This window comes from Conger conger, chromosome 6 (assembly GCF_963514075.1).
Source record: "Conger conger chromosome 6, fConCon1.1, whole genome shotgun sequence".
Classification (NCBI taxonomy): Eukaryota; Metazoa; Chordata; class Actinopteri; order Anguilliformes; family Congridae; genus Conger; species Conger conger.
Window position 1 is genome coordinate 36,954,212 of NC_083765.1, and position 13,133 is coordinate 36,967,344.

The following is a 13,133-nucleotide window of genomic DNA, read 5'->3' on the forward strand; positions in this document are numbered from 1 at the left end:
ACATGACTGGGACCCGGAAGGTTGGTGGTTCAAGCCTCAGTGTTCAAGCCATGATAAGACGTGTACAGCTGGTAGGCCCTTGAGCAAGGCCCACATTGCTCCAGGGGGCATTGCTCCTGCTTAGTGTAATCTGAAGGTTGCTATGGATAAAACTTAAGCTAAACAATAATGTAATGAATGAATATCAATCACCCTTCGTTCATTCATTTCTGCAGAAGTGTTTATATAAGAATATAATGTGAATATTTCTACTAGTATTAAAAGGCTGAGAACATTAATGTGAAGTTCTCCCCTCCATCTTGGCTCTTTTTCCTCCTTTCGTCATAACTGAGTGCCTTCTAATAGAGCCAGTAAAGGGTTCTTTTTTAAAATGGCACCAGAGTGCCTGGCACTCAAGTAAGCTTCTGTCCCACTTGGTTGTTGTAATTCTGTACAGCAGACTTCCTCGAGACCCATTTCTACTGGAGTTTGTTTGTGACTGTGCAATGCTGATTGAATGTGCGGTTTGCCATTAGCCACATTTGTATGTGAAAAGTAATGGATGCTATTCATTTTAAATGTGTCTGTGTGCTCTCACGCAAACCTAAGTGATCTAATGATTGCATTTACAAGCTCTTTGCAGCTCGGAGATTTAAAAAAATGAAACCGTCCTGTTGATCTCGGTGCGGGACAGAGGGCTGGAATCGTAATTAAGAATCTGAAAAACTGCCTCTCCTAATGGGGAGAAGGCTGCGATCAATCAGCTTTATTACAAAATCGATGGAGAAACATAAACAAATATGCATTCACTCACACATGGATGCAGACATGCACACATACATACGTGCATGCATGCACTCAGACATATACACACAGACACACACACACACAACCATGAAAGAACAGTTTCCACAGACTTGCCCCACATGACTTTCTTAAGTTTTGCATGAACATTTTAATTTTACCCTTGTGTTGTCTTAAGGGTCAAAAATGACTCGCCACTATGTTTAACAGCAGAGAAAACCCCCTAATTGGTATTTTTTCAACTTGAAATTTGATGATCTTGAAGTTTGTGATAAGTGACAAGTTTCTTCACGCAAAATAGATTTGGGCCTTAAAATTCAATTATTTTTGATCCTTAGGACAAGGGGAGTATACAGAATGCTAAGACTACACAGGGGTTAAAATGAGGATAAGTTGCATTTTAGTTTGTGTTTAACTGATAATCAATGCCATCTCCTCAATACTGACCTCTTAGGTAAAGTATAATTTGTATAGTGAATAATAATATAAATAGTGTTATCATGTGGAAGTTTTACAGCCCTTATCTCATTCCCAGATGTACATTGTTCACATGAGAGCTTCCAACCTCATTCAGTGTGTATGGCCATCAATACACATTGTGTCCTTCCAGTTTTTCACATTTTATTTCAGAAATAGAATTAATCAATGTCTGAAACAGCTAGCCTGCATTATTTCATTCTTTCATTATGAATGGCCCTTGTACAAATGATGCAGCATTGTTAAAATGCATGGGCTAGCCCAGTGAAAATATGCTATTCAATTACCCTTACAGTTTTTCTGTGACGATATTTACGATGATGCATTCCAGGTACATTAATGTACCAACATGGAGGGATTGGTTAACCCAGGACTGGGCCATTGAGGGTTTTTTTGTTGTTGTTGCTTTCGTTCCATTTTTCTAGCTGCAATTTTCAATCACTACAGTAACAGTAGTGTCAAAGTTGTATACCGTTTGAAAGCATTAAAACTCACTGTCCTATATGTATAACCTATATTAATATGCCATTGCTTTGGCAACAACAGTTCCTTATTTTAGGTGGCAAAACAAGTACCTCATCTTCTCTGCATTTTGGAAATCCACATACTAGAATAAATATGTCAGTATCCTTTTCATGACAAGCGTACAGCGGACCAAATTGATAATAGTTTCTCATTCAAAAAATGTGCTCGGTACGTGTACATGCTATTATCTACGTTTTGTATAGGCTCTCTCGAACACGGTGAGCCCAAGTTCAACTGTCTCTGAACAGTATTTGTAATTTAGTTGAAGAGAAAATGCGTGATGCCAAATCCGTGCGTAAGCAACTTCAGCTCATCAAAAAACCGACTACGGGCATATTACTGAAGTGACTACCAAAAAGCAATTTAGCTAATGACATTACGTTTCCAACGGTATATAATTGGTTAGGCTTGCATAAAACAACAATGGAATTTCCTCACGGGGATAAATAAAGAGCTAGCTATCTATCTACCGCAAAAAGCATGCAGAGTCTGTTTCGCTTTGGCAAAAACTATTTTATGCTAAAAGAAGGTTGATGTTTTACAACAAAACATACATTTTGCGATGCCTATGTCTAAATGGAGGAATTCCATGGAATCTCTTGTCTGAGTGAATAGAGGGCATTTTCAGTGATGTGACGCCATTTTATATTGGTGAGCATCTAAATATATTCTCAAAATATGCTATTATTCAGTATGCTTATAAATAAGGTGCCGGCCTGCTTTTGAATAAAAAAAGCATGTGAAATTATGGAATGTGATGAGGGTTGGGTATTTCACAAAAACTTCAATCAGTGGACCACAATGAATATATTAATGTACCAGATGGTATTATTGTGATTATTGTACTTATTCTTTATGACCTGTCCTTTCAGGATAGCTGAAAAGAGAAGGATTTTGGGGCAGAGGGAGGGTGACAGGTGGGGGAAAGTGCAAATACTTTTTTTCAGGACAAAAAGTGTTGTATAGTTCAGTATGCAAAGTGCAGCATTTTACACCTCATAAGACCCTAAATATAATTTTGTTTCCATGTGTTCTTTTGGAGTCTCCAAATGTCCTTTTTGGCTAGACATACAGTACTGTGCAAAGGTTATAGGCAGGTGTGAAAAAATGCTAAGTAAGAATGTTTTCAAAAAAAGAAATGTTAATAGTTTCTTTTTATCAATTAACAACATGCAAAGTGAGTGAACAGAAGAAAAATCTAAATCAAATCTATATTTTGTGTGACCACCCTTTGCCTTCAAATCAGCATCAATTCAAAGTCAGGGATTTTGTAGGCAAACTGCTGGACATCTCAGGTGTGTGATTAACCAATTATACCAAACAGGAGCTAATGATCATCAATTTAATATGTAGGTTGAACAACCACAATCATTAACTGAAACAGAAACAGCCGTGTAGGAGGGTTTAAACTGGGTGAGGAACAGCCAAACTCTGCTTCCAAGGTGAGGTTGCTGAAGTTTAATGTCAGAAGTCATACAACATGGCAAGACTGAGCACAACAACAAGACACAAGGTAGTTATACTGCATCAGCAAGGTCTCTCCCAGCCAGAAATTTCAAAGCAGACAGGGGTTTCCAGATGTGCTGTCTAAGCTCTGTTGAAGAAGCACAAAGAAACGGCGTAACGTTGAGGACCGTAGATGCAGTGGTCGGCCAAGGAAACTTGATGAAAGATGCTTACTTACTGCTTACTTCGTGCTTACTTCCCTTCGCAATCGGAAGATGTCCAGCAGTGCCATCAGCTCAGGATTGGCAGAAACCAGTGGGACCCAGGTACACCCATCTACTATGCGGAGAATTCTGGTCAGAAGTAGTCTTTATGGAAAAATCTATGCATGATCTATCTGATCTGATCTGATCTATGCATGAAAACACAGGAACTGGGGTGCAGAAAAATGGCAGCAGGTTCTCTGGACTGATGAGTCAAAATAAAATATTTGGCTGTAGCAGAAGGCAGTTTGTTTGCCGAAGGGCAGGAGACCGTTACAAGAATGAATGTCTGCAGGCAACAGTGAAGCAGGGTTCTTGCTAGTTTGGGGCTGCATTTCTGCAAATGGAGTTGGGGATTTGGTCAGAATGAATGGTCTCCTCAATGCTGAGAAGTACAGGCAGATACTTATCGATCATGCAATACCATTATGGAGGCATCTGATTGGCCCCAAATTTATTCTGCAGCAGGACAATGACCTCAAACATACAGCCAATGTAATTAAGAACTATCTTCAGCATAAAGAAGAACAAGGAGTCCTGGAAGTGATGGTATGGCCCCCATAGAGCCCTAATCTCAAGATCATCGAGTCTGTCTGGAATTACATGAAGAGACAGAAGCATTTGAGGCTACCTAAATCCACAGATGAACCGTGGCTAGTTCTCCAAGATGTTTGGAACCTACCTGCCGAGTTCCTTCAAAAACTGTGTGCTAGTATACCTAGAAGAATTGATGCTGTTTTGAAGGCAAAGGGTGGTTACACTAACTATTGATAACTAAGATTTTTCTTCTGTTCATTCACTTCTTCTGTTCATACATTTTGTTAATTGATAAAAATAAACTATTAACATTTCTATTTTTGAAAGCATTCTTATTTTACAGCATTTTTTTCACACCTGCCTGCACAATACTGTAGATGAGAAAAAAGAAAGTAGAGTGCTCATTTTTGGTGATATTGTCCTCCAATTTGAAAGGGGATTTGTCCAGTGTTGTGACTTGTCTCCATTGTGTTTCTAAGCACACAAGCCACAGCTACAATAAGCTGTATCCAGTGAAAACCAGAAAATCTTTTCAGGGAGGAAAAAAAAAACTTCCACGTTCACTGGGTTTGAGCTTCTGTAACTTTGTTTCAATAATATTTGGAGTAATTCTCTTGGAAAACAAACCCCAAAGGGTTACCTTTCAGAAGAGACCACCTGTAGTCAAGAGTTCAAGAATAGTAACTATTTTATTTGTCATTTTTAAGCTTGTGTCAAGAAAAGGGGTGATACTTAAGGGGTTAAATATCGATGCTATATCAAGCGTGATCTTTTTTTTTTAAACTTTCGTTATTTGACTTTATTTGTTGACTAGCTGTAGCATCATGTGCACATCATGGAAATTGTTTAATCGCCTAAATTGTTTATATTCAGAAATATGTTCTGGCAGTGAAAGTGACTAATATTGTTATTGTCAGGCTGAAATTATTAAACCGCATATTGTCACTAATCAGTGAGCTGGTCAGCACCAGGTGGCTTGGTGGCTTCCTCTGATGCTGTGGTTATAAAGTGGTTGGAAACTAATTTTACCCCAGTAACACACATCCTTAGGCCCCACCCTATCTGCACCTGTACTGTGCGGGAACGCTTGACCCCAAACAGCTGTCTTCCTGAACCCCCCTTAATCACCCCCTCTTCTCACATTTCTCGTAGGATTGGGTTACTGAAATTGTGCGTATGGCATGAGATGTTTCATCCATGTCACAATCCAAGATCAGAACATTTCAGAACAGTCTAATTTCCACAGCAGTATACCTAGGGAGGGGGTGTGGGAAACGTAGCCCCAAACCCCAAAGTATGGTTTTTGGATTACTTTATGACTTTTTACAACTCTGTAGTTTTGGCTAGAGCAGGGGAAACCACGTGATCTGGGAGCTTCTGCAGCCAGACTCCCACGCTCATAGAGTGTGTAGTTTTGTTGCCAGGTATGGCGTTGAGAATCTGTCATTCGTTTTAGTATTTTCTTATAGTGAATTGGTAATACTTTAATGTATTGATTCATTGGAATGTAATTGGCTTTAACTACCGCAAAATAAATTGTTAAACCTTGATCTGTGTAGTTTTGTTACTCCACACTGTCTATTACACAGGTAATGCGTGGATACAGTATAGCACATGTGGACATTTGTTGTTCAATCACTCTCCTCCACGTGGCAGTTCATGCATGTTGAAAATGGGGATAGCTAATGTTGGCCTTCTTGGGTCCCTGAGCCGCTATTGGATATACGAAAGCAGGTGCTATTCCTGTGACCCATGAAATGATGCACACATCTGGTCAGCTTGTGAATCACGCACATAATGACCAATGTGACATGCGGTGGGACCAGCAGATAATAATTCAGATTTACTCAAGGAAGTTATCGTTAAACATAGAGTATCTGCATAAATTGCTTGACAGCAGAGTCTCTCTCTCTCTCTCTCTCTCTCTCTATGTATATTCAGTTGGGATAACTGCTATGGCCAATGAAAGCTAATTAATTATTTACTTCCACAAATTATACTGATATATATTAGCTAATTTAGCTGCAGGAAGATAGCAGAGAAAAAATTGATGCTAAGAAGAAAGTGGAAAAATAATTACCTAAATGTGTTTGAGCAAAGCTGTCAGTATACAAATAGCTTCTTAATTGCATTTCAGAGAAACTTGTACCCATGCAGAACATACGCATAAACACACAGAACATGTGCAAATTCAGATGCATATGGTGCATATGGTATATAGCATTAGCGAAGGCCACAGAATGCGAAGGCTACAATGGAAAGAAACTGCCACATTCAAACTGGTATGTCATTACATACAGATCACAGGAAATATGCCACCCTTCTCTACGTAAGGCTGGGCAGAAAGGCTCTAGCTGGGCTTGGTACGCAGTAAAATGTACATATGGTACCAAATGTATTCTGTAAGAGCTGATTTAACACAGAACATTTTATAGTATAGGCAGAGGACTCCCTTCAGAAGCAGCTGGGTAGGAGGAGCTCATTCCAGCCACGCCCCACCGGCTCAAAGGACCTTCTGGGAAAGGGGCTGAGGCACACTCTGTCACTGCGATTCATCTGGACCGGAGCCTTAGACCGCGGTCATTAAAACCACTCTGTCACCGCGATTCATCTGGACCGGAGCCAAATACCACGGTCATTTCAACCACTCTGTCACTGCGATTCATCTGGACCGGAGCCAGAGGCCGCAGTCATTTCAACCACCGTTTCTCAGGTCCTCCCTCAGGCCTCAAACAAGCTCCCCACTGCCAAAGTGCTTTTGGACATTGGCTTTTTCAATTAGCCTTTGGAGGGTACACCAGTGCGAATCCAACGGATACACTGTTAGAGAGCTTGGTTGAATGTACCTAGGCATCCTTTGTTGTACCTGGCTTCTTTATTGTGTTATTTTACTGTATGTCGAATGTTGCATACAAGGTTATATATATATCTGATATATCTACATAACATGTATATCTAGGTGCGACTTTGGCTCAGGAGGTAAGAGCTGTCGTCTGACATTCAGAGTGTTGCTGGTTCGATCCCGCCCTGGGTGTGTTTACCATGCTCTGAGACTATTGCAGGCCAACTGTGGCATAAAATGTGGGCTCCACATAACGTTCACAGGGACTGACAGGTAGCACTTTAGAATGCAGTGCACTTATCAATATTTAATAGGATATTAATGATTCTTGTACTTTGGTAGTTTCAGTTAATAACTATTGGCAAATGTTTTTAACAGCAAGGTCAGTAATAATAGCACTCAGGTTTATGATATACTGTACATGATTGGAATGGGTGTATATGCGTACATACAGATGTATACTCAGTGACCACTTTATTAGGTAGACACCAGATCGTTAATGCAAATGTTGTTCAGAACAAATATCAGAATGGGGAAGAAATGTTATCGAAGAGACTTTGACCGTGTTATAATTGTTGGTGCCCGAAGGAGTGGTTTGAGTATCTCAGAAACTGTTCATCTCCTTGGATTTTCATGTGCAACAGTCTCTAGATTTTATGAGGAAATAAAGAAACATCCAACATGGATGCAGCTCAGTGTGTGTAAAAGCTTTGTTAATGAGAGCGGTTAGAGGAGAATGGGCAGACTGGTTCAAGCTGACAGGAAGTAACTCAAATAGACGTGCGTTACAACCGTGGTATGCAGAAGAGCATCTCTGAACACACAACGTTTCAAACCTCTAAGTGGACTTCAGCCCCAGAACCAATAAGTCTAATACAATAAATACGTAATAAAGTGGTCACTGAGAGCATATCATTCATGTAAGTATCTCTCTGGGGTGAACTGTATTCCGTTTCAAGTAGAATATATCTGTGAGGTGAGTATTTTTCTGTTAGGTGTACCCAATAAAGTGTATTTATTTCTATCTAGTACTTTTTCCTCCAGAACCGCCTGAATTCTTCATGACATGGTTGAAAAAAGATGCCTGAAACACTCCTTTTCAACTTTGATCCATGCTGGCTTGATAATGTTACAAAGTTCCTGCTGATTTTTGTAGCCACACATTCATGCTGTGAACCTCACCACATCACAGAGGTGTTCTATTGGATTGAGCTCTGGGTACTGTGCAGGCCATTGGAGTTAGCTGTCGCTGTCATGTGTGTAGAACCAGCTCGAGGTGATGCCTGCCCTCTGACATGTGCCTTATGCTGCTGTAATGCTGTTGGCATTCACATGATGCGCAGTTGGTATTTAGGGGCCTAGTATGTGCTAATAAAACATTCCCCACACAATTACACCACCAGCCTTCACCATTGACATGAGGCAGGATGGACCCATGGATTCATGCTGTTTACAACCAATCCTGATCTTACCTTCTGCTTGTAACAGCAGAAATTGAGATTCATCAGACCAGGCATAATTTTTCCAATCGTCTATTGTCCAGTTTTGGTGATCATGTGCCCAACTTCCTGTTCTTTGGTGACAGACATGGAATCCGGGCATGGTCTTCTGCTGCTGTAGCCGACCCCCTTATAAGTTCAACACGTTGTGCATTTAGATAGGGTCTTCTTCTGCACACCACTGTTGTAAACAGCTGTTGTTTGAGCAATTGTGGCCTCTCAGTTAGCTTGAATGAGTTTGCCCGTTCTCCTGTGGTTCTCATTAAAAAGGTATCTTTTGCCCATGCAACTGCAATTCACTGGGTGTTTTTTGTTTCTCTGTCAATTCTACAGACTGTAGACCATGGGAATCCCAGGAGGGAAGCTGTTTATGCCACATTCAAGTTAGTAGATTGTTCTAACTTTGCCATTCTAATGTTTAGTTGAACAACAAACTAAACCTCCTGACCATGTCTGCTTGTACTGTATATAGAGTGGCAGACACAGGATTCACTGCTTGGAGGAGCAGGCTATTCGTGTTATCAAGCATGTGTATCTATCTCAAGGTGAACTATATTCTGTTAAGGTTAAATGTTTCTGTGGGGGTAATGTATCCTGTCAGGTAGAAATACCTACCTGATGTGAACAATATGACTATCAAAAGTAAAATGTGAAGAGCAATAAAATGTATGTATTGTTTGTGAAGTGAACAGTCTTCATTGTGAATATCTTTTTAGTCTTGACCAGTATTCCTTTAAGGGTACAATGCATCTTTGTAAGGTGACCAGTATTCCGTTAGGGGTACAATGCGTCTTTGTGAGGTGAGCCGTGCTCTGCAAGGAGTAGAATGTCTTCGAGGCCGACGTTATTCTGTGTCGTGCGTTGCAGTCTGGTAGGGGTATAATACCCCTCTGTGAGGGGGATGTTATTCTTTGAGGGACAGAATGTCTCCAGGGTCACCGGTCGTTTGTAAGCCTTCAAAAGGCTGAGACTGGCTTAATGAATTGAGCTCTGAAATCTGCATCAGACAGAACGATCTGTCTGCAGAGGTTTTAACAGAGCCCGAGTCGTTTATGTTAGGACTCGCTGCTGTGCCTTCGGTCCTGTGTGCTGTTTCTCTCCTGCCATCTAGTGGCCGACAATATACTGTGAATTGTTTTTTTTCTTGATCTTCCCTGTCTCTAGTGTTATTGTAGAAGTTGAGGTTTGTTCAGGCAATATTTCTGTAATTGTATTGGTTTAACAACAGTAGATGCATACTTATTTTATAAAATGCTCTTTTCTCCCAATGACAGGGGAAAAGTTATGTGTGGCATCCTTGTGTTTATCAGTTGTCTGCTGATAGAAGGAAATCGATAGATTGAACCAATGCCATGGTCAAAAACAGATTCATGCAAATTGATGGTGGCTCAGTCTTGTAGACATGTAGACATACCTGAAGGTTATCTATCATTACAGTGGAGTGGTACAGAGTTGAATGAATCAAACAACAGCAACAAAAATAATACATTCTCTCACTCTTATTCACTCTTTCTCTCTACCTCTCTATCTCTCTCTCTCTCTCTCACAGACACACATGCACACAGACATCCTTCACTTAATTCATAGATCTCAACATCTATAAAAAGGTTTTTATAACCTTTCATAGACCTCAAGGTTAAAAAACAGGAAGTCACATCGGGGTTTTATAAGTAAAGGCTTCTTCTGTATGCTGGACCCCAGTGGCTTCCCTCTGTCCGACATTCCTTACATCCCTGGATTATAAGATTATTCATAAAATAATTCATTATAGTTAACATGGGGTTCTCACTCTGTAAGCCTAATGCATCACAGGTGTGTTATGTATCCAACCTGACTGAACTTAATGCACTGCCAACAGGTCTATTTAATCTGTTTCTAATCCATGACTTGCTCTGCATAGCACAGCGAACGGGGAATTTTCTCATTGGATCAAGATAAGGTGTCTTCGATACGTTTCTCTTTCAGAATGCAGGAGCGTGTGGCTTGGGCTTTAGCTTTAGCTTTATTTCCTATGTTAAATGGGTGAATTCTGGAGTACACAGTTTGCTTTGGATTAAGAATGCTCGGATGCTTCATTTCTGGTCATGGGAGATAAGACAAGGCTGTGGCCAGCCGGGGCTGCTGGACTCTTATCTGTGGAGTTTTCCCCTCTGTCTCCCGCCCGGACCGCTTCACACTCTTCTCCTCCAGCAGGGTACGGGAGAGCCCCGGGGTGCACCGGGATTTTGTTTCTGATTGAGCAATTAATTGATTTGATTAAAGCGCTTGATTATTCTTTTCATTGTTACATAGTTTACTGTTTAGTTTCCTGAATAGTTTACAGATTTTAATTTGAAACAAAATGCCAGCACACCCTGCCATTCTAATAGCAGGGTGGAGATCTATAGAGTGTCTACAGTAAAGTACGATGGGCCACCTTGGCTGCTAAATACTCTTTACCTATAAAGTCTTTACCCTGTGCCCTGTTGGTAACTATCACTGTAATTGTCCATTCAGTTAAGTGATATATTTTTCTATGAGGTTCTTCCTGGTGTGCCAGCCAAGAGATATACTGCTAATATATACTGTCTACTGGTTCAATTACTGTACATCCTTTGTCTACAGAGCCTCTACTGTCTACAGCGTTTATCTATTACAACACGATTTCTGTCTGTAGGGTCTGTAATCTGTACACTCCCAGAAAAAGAGGTCAATGCTGTGTCTTTTTCATTCTTTATGGAACCCTCTGTCGTAGGTGAAGTGTGAAAGCTCCCAGATAAAGAACCATTTTGCCCGACAAAGAACCCTTGAACTAGATAAGGTTCTTCTATGAATCACATTTTTTCAGCTTCAGTGTATATTTTCATTTACTATATTCTACTACTACTACATATAGGGTCCCATGCTCTGTTCCTGGTCAAGGCTACTCTGTACTTGTTATCTATACTGTAGAGTCCCAAGCCCTCAGCCAGTCAGTGCTACTGTATATGCACTTAAACAAATGGTTCCAGTTGGAACCCTGTGATTCCATTGAGCTTTGTCAGGCAAAATGGTTCTTTGTATGGGGGTTTTCTCAGTTCACACCAATGAATAGTTCCATGAAGAACTTCAAAGGGCTCCCCTATGGAATCCAGCCAAATAACCATTTCAGAACCCTATTCTTCTTAGAGCGACTATTACATAGTGGCCTTGCCCCTAGGCTGAGGCAGCAGCTGAGCGGAGTTCTCAGAGCAATCCCAGGCATATACATAGCGTGTGGAGTATCGCGCCTCTGATTGAACAGGTTTGAGTCAAGGTCTTATGATGAATCTCTGGTCTGATGATGTTATTGCATTGGGTGTGTGTGTGTATGTGTGTGTGTGTGTGTGCCAAGACAAAGGTACTCTCCCCAGAAACCATGACCCTTATCTCTGAGGCACCGGAGGGGCACCCCGAAGAGCAGCCCCACAGCAGGGTGAGCAAAGCCAAGGAAACGTGAGGGGTCTGGAGAGCTTATCACCAGGCCGGCGGCCATGACACCCTGCGGCTTTCTGCGGCCTTTCAGCTGAAATGAAGCATAGCCGGGCTTGTTTAGAGCTTGGACCGTCGACTGTCTTGGGCAGTTCGGTGGCTGCTGGAAGTGCTGTACACCGATTACAGGAGGGGCTGATCTTCCCCCTGGGGCAAGCTGAAAGAACAATACCCCAGTGTCATGACAGAGACACTGTGCTATAAAAACTTTTATCTCTTTGATGAGATGTTAAACCTTTGTGCTAACTCACCATGACAGTGATCCCATGGTACTTATTACAAAGCAGGGGCTTTCATCTGTTTCCTAGCTAGACTGCCAATCTGGCTCATTCAATTCTCATCATCAAATTTCCCCCCAGTGTAGCTGGATAAATTAATCTCTCCCTCACTTCAGCTGGAACACAGCAAAATTCCCTGTCTTAATTCAACTCTAACAGAGTACATACGAGTCCAATCGGGATCTTATGTGCTCTGTAAGAGTTGAATTAACCCAGAACATTTTTCTGTGTATGCGACTAGCATACAGGAACAAAATGGCAGCCGTGCATCATCCAACTCCCTCACATGGGCAAGGTGAGTCACCCCTCCCCCACCTTCGCTTTCACTGTGTGTGATGAAAGGTGCAATAGAAACACAATTTATTCATCCATGGAAACAGCTATAAAAATACAGCAACACCATGTTTTAAATCACTGTGTATATAAGACAGTTACAGGAGCCGGGACAGGAAAGGGTATTTATGTCAGCTCCTGAAGAAATGCCCCTGTCCTGGAGGCTTCTGTGAGGGACGAGCCCCCACCCAGAATGCCTCCAAAATATCCAGGTTGATGCCAGGCTAAACTGAGCCAATGTGGGAAAACACTCCTTACAAAATAAATGAATTAATTTCTATACCATAGGACAAGATATTATTTTTATTTGTTATTCATTTTATACTAAAGAACTTACAGTTGATTACACTTCACATGGGACAATCCCCCTGGAGTAATGTGGGGTAGGGGCCCAACAGCTGTGCGGATTTTATCGTGACTACACTTGACCCACCAACCTTCCAGAACATTCCAGGTACCTTAGCCACTAGGCTACAGGCTGCCCCCAATAAGATATGATTTTCAATTCAAACAGCTTGTATGTGAATGTACAGTACTTTATTTCTTCGTCAACTTGTCTATGTGCTTGTGAGGTCAGGGGAGGGTGAGGAGGTGCCCAGGGTGGGGCGGGTGGTTGAAGATGTGTAATTGTAGAGGTAATGCTGAAAAATAAATATTGCCG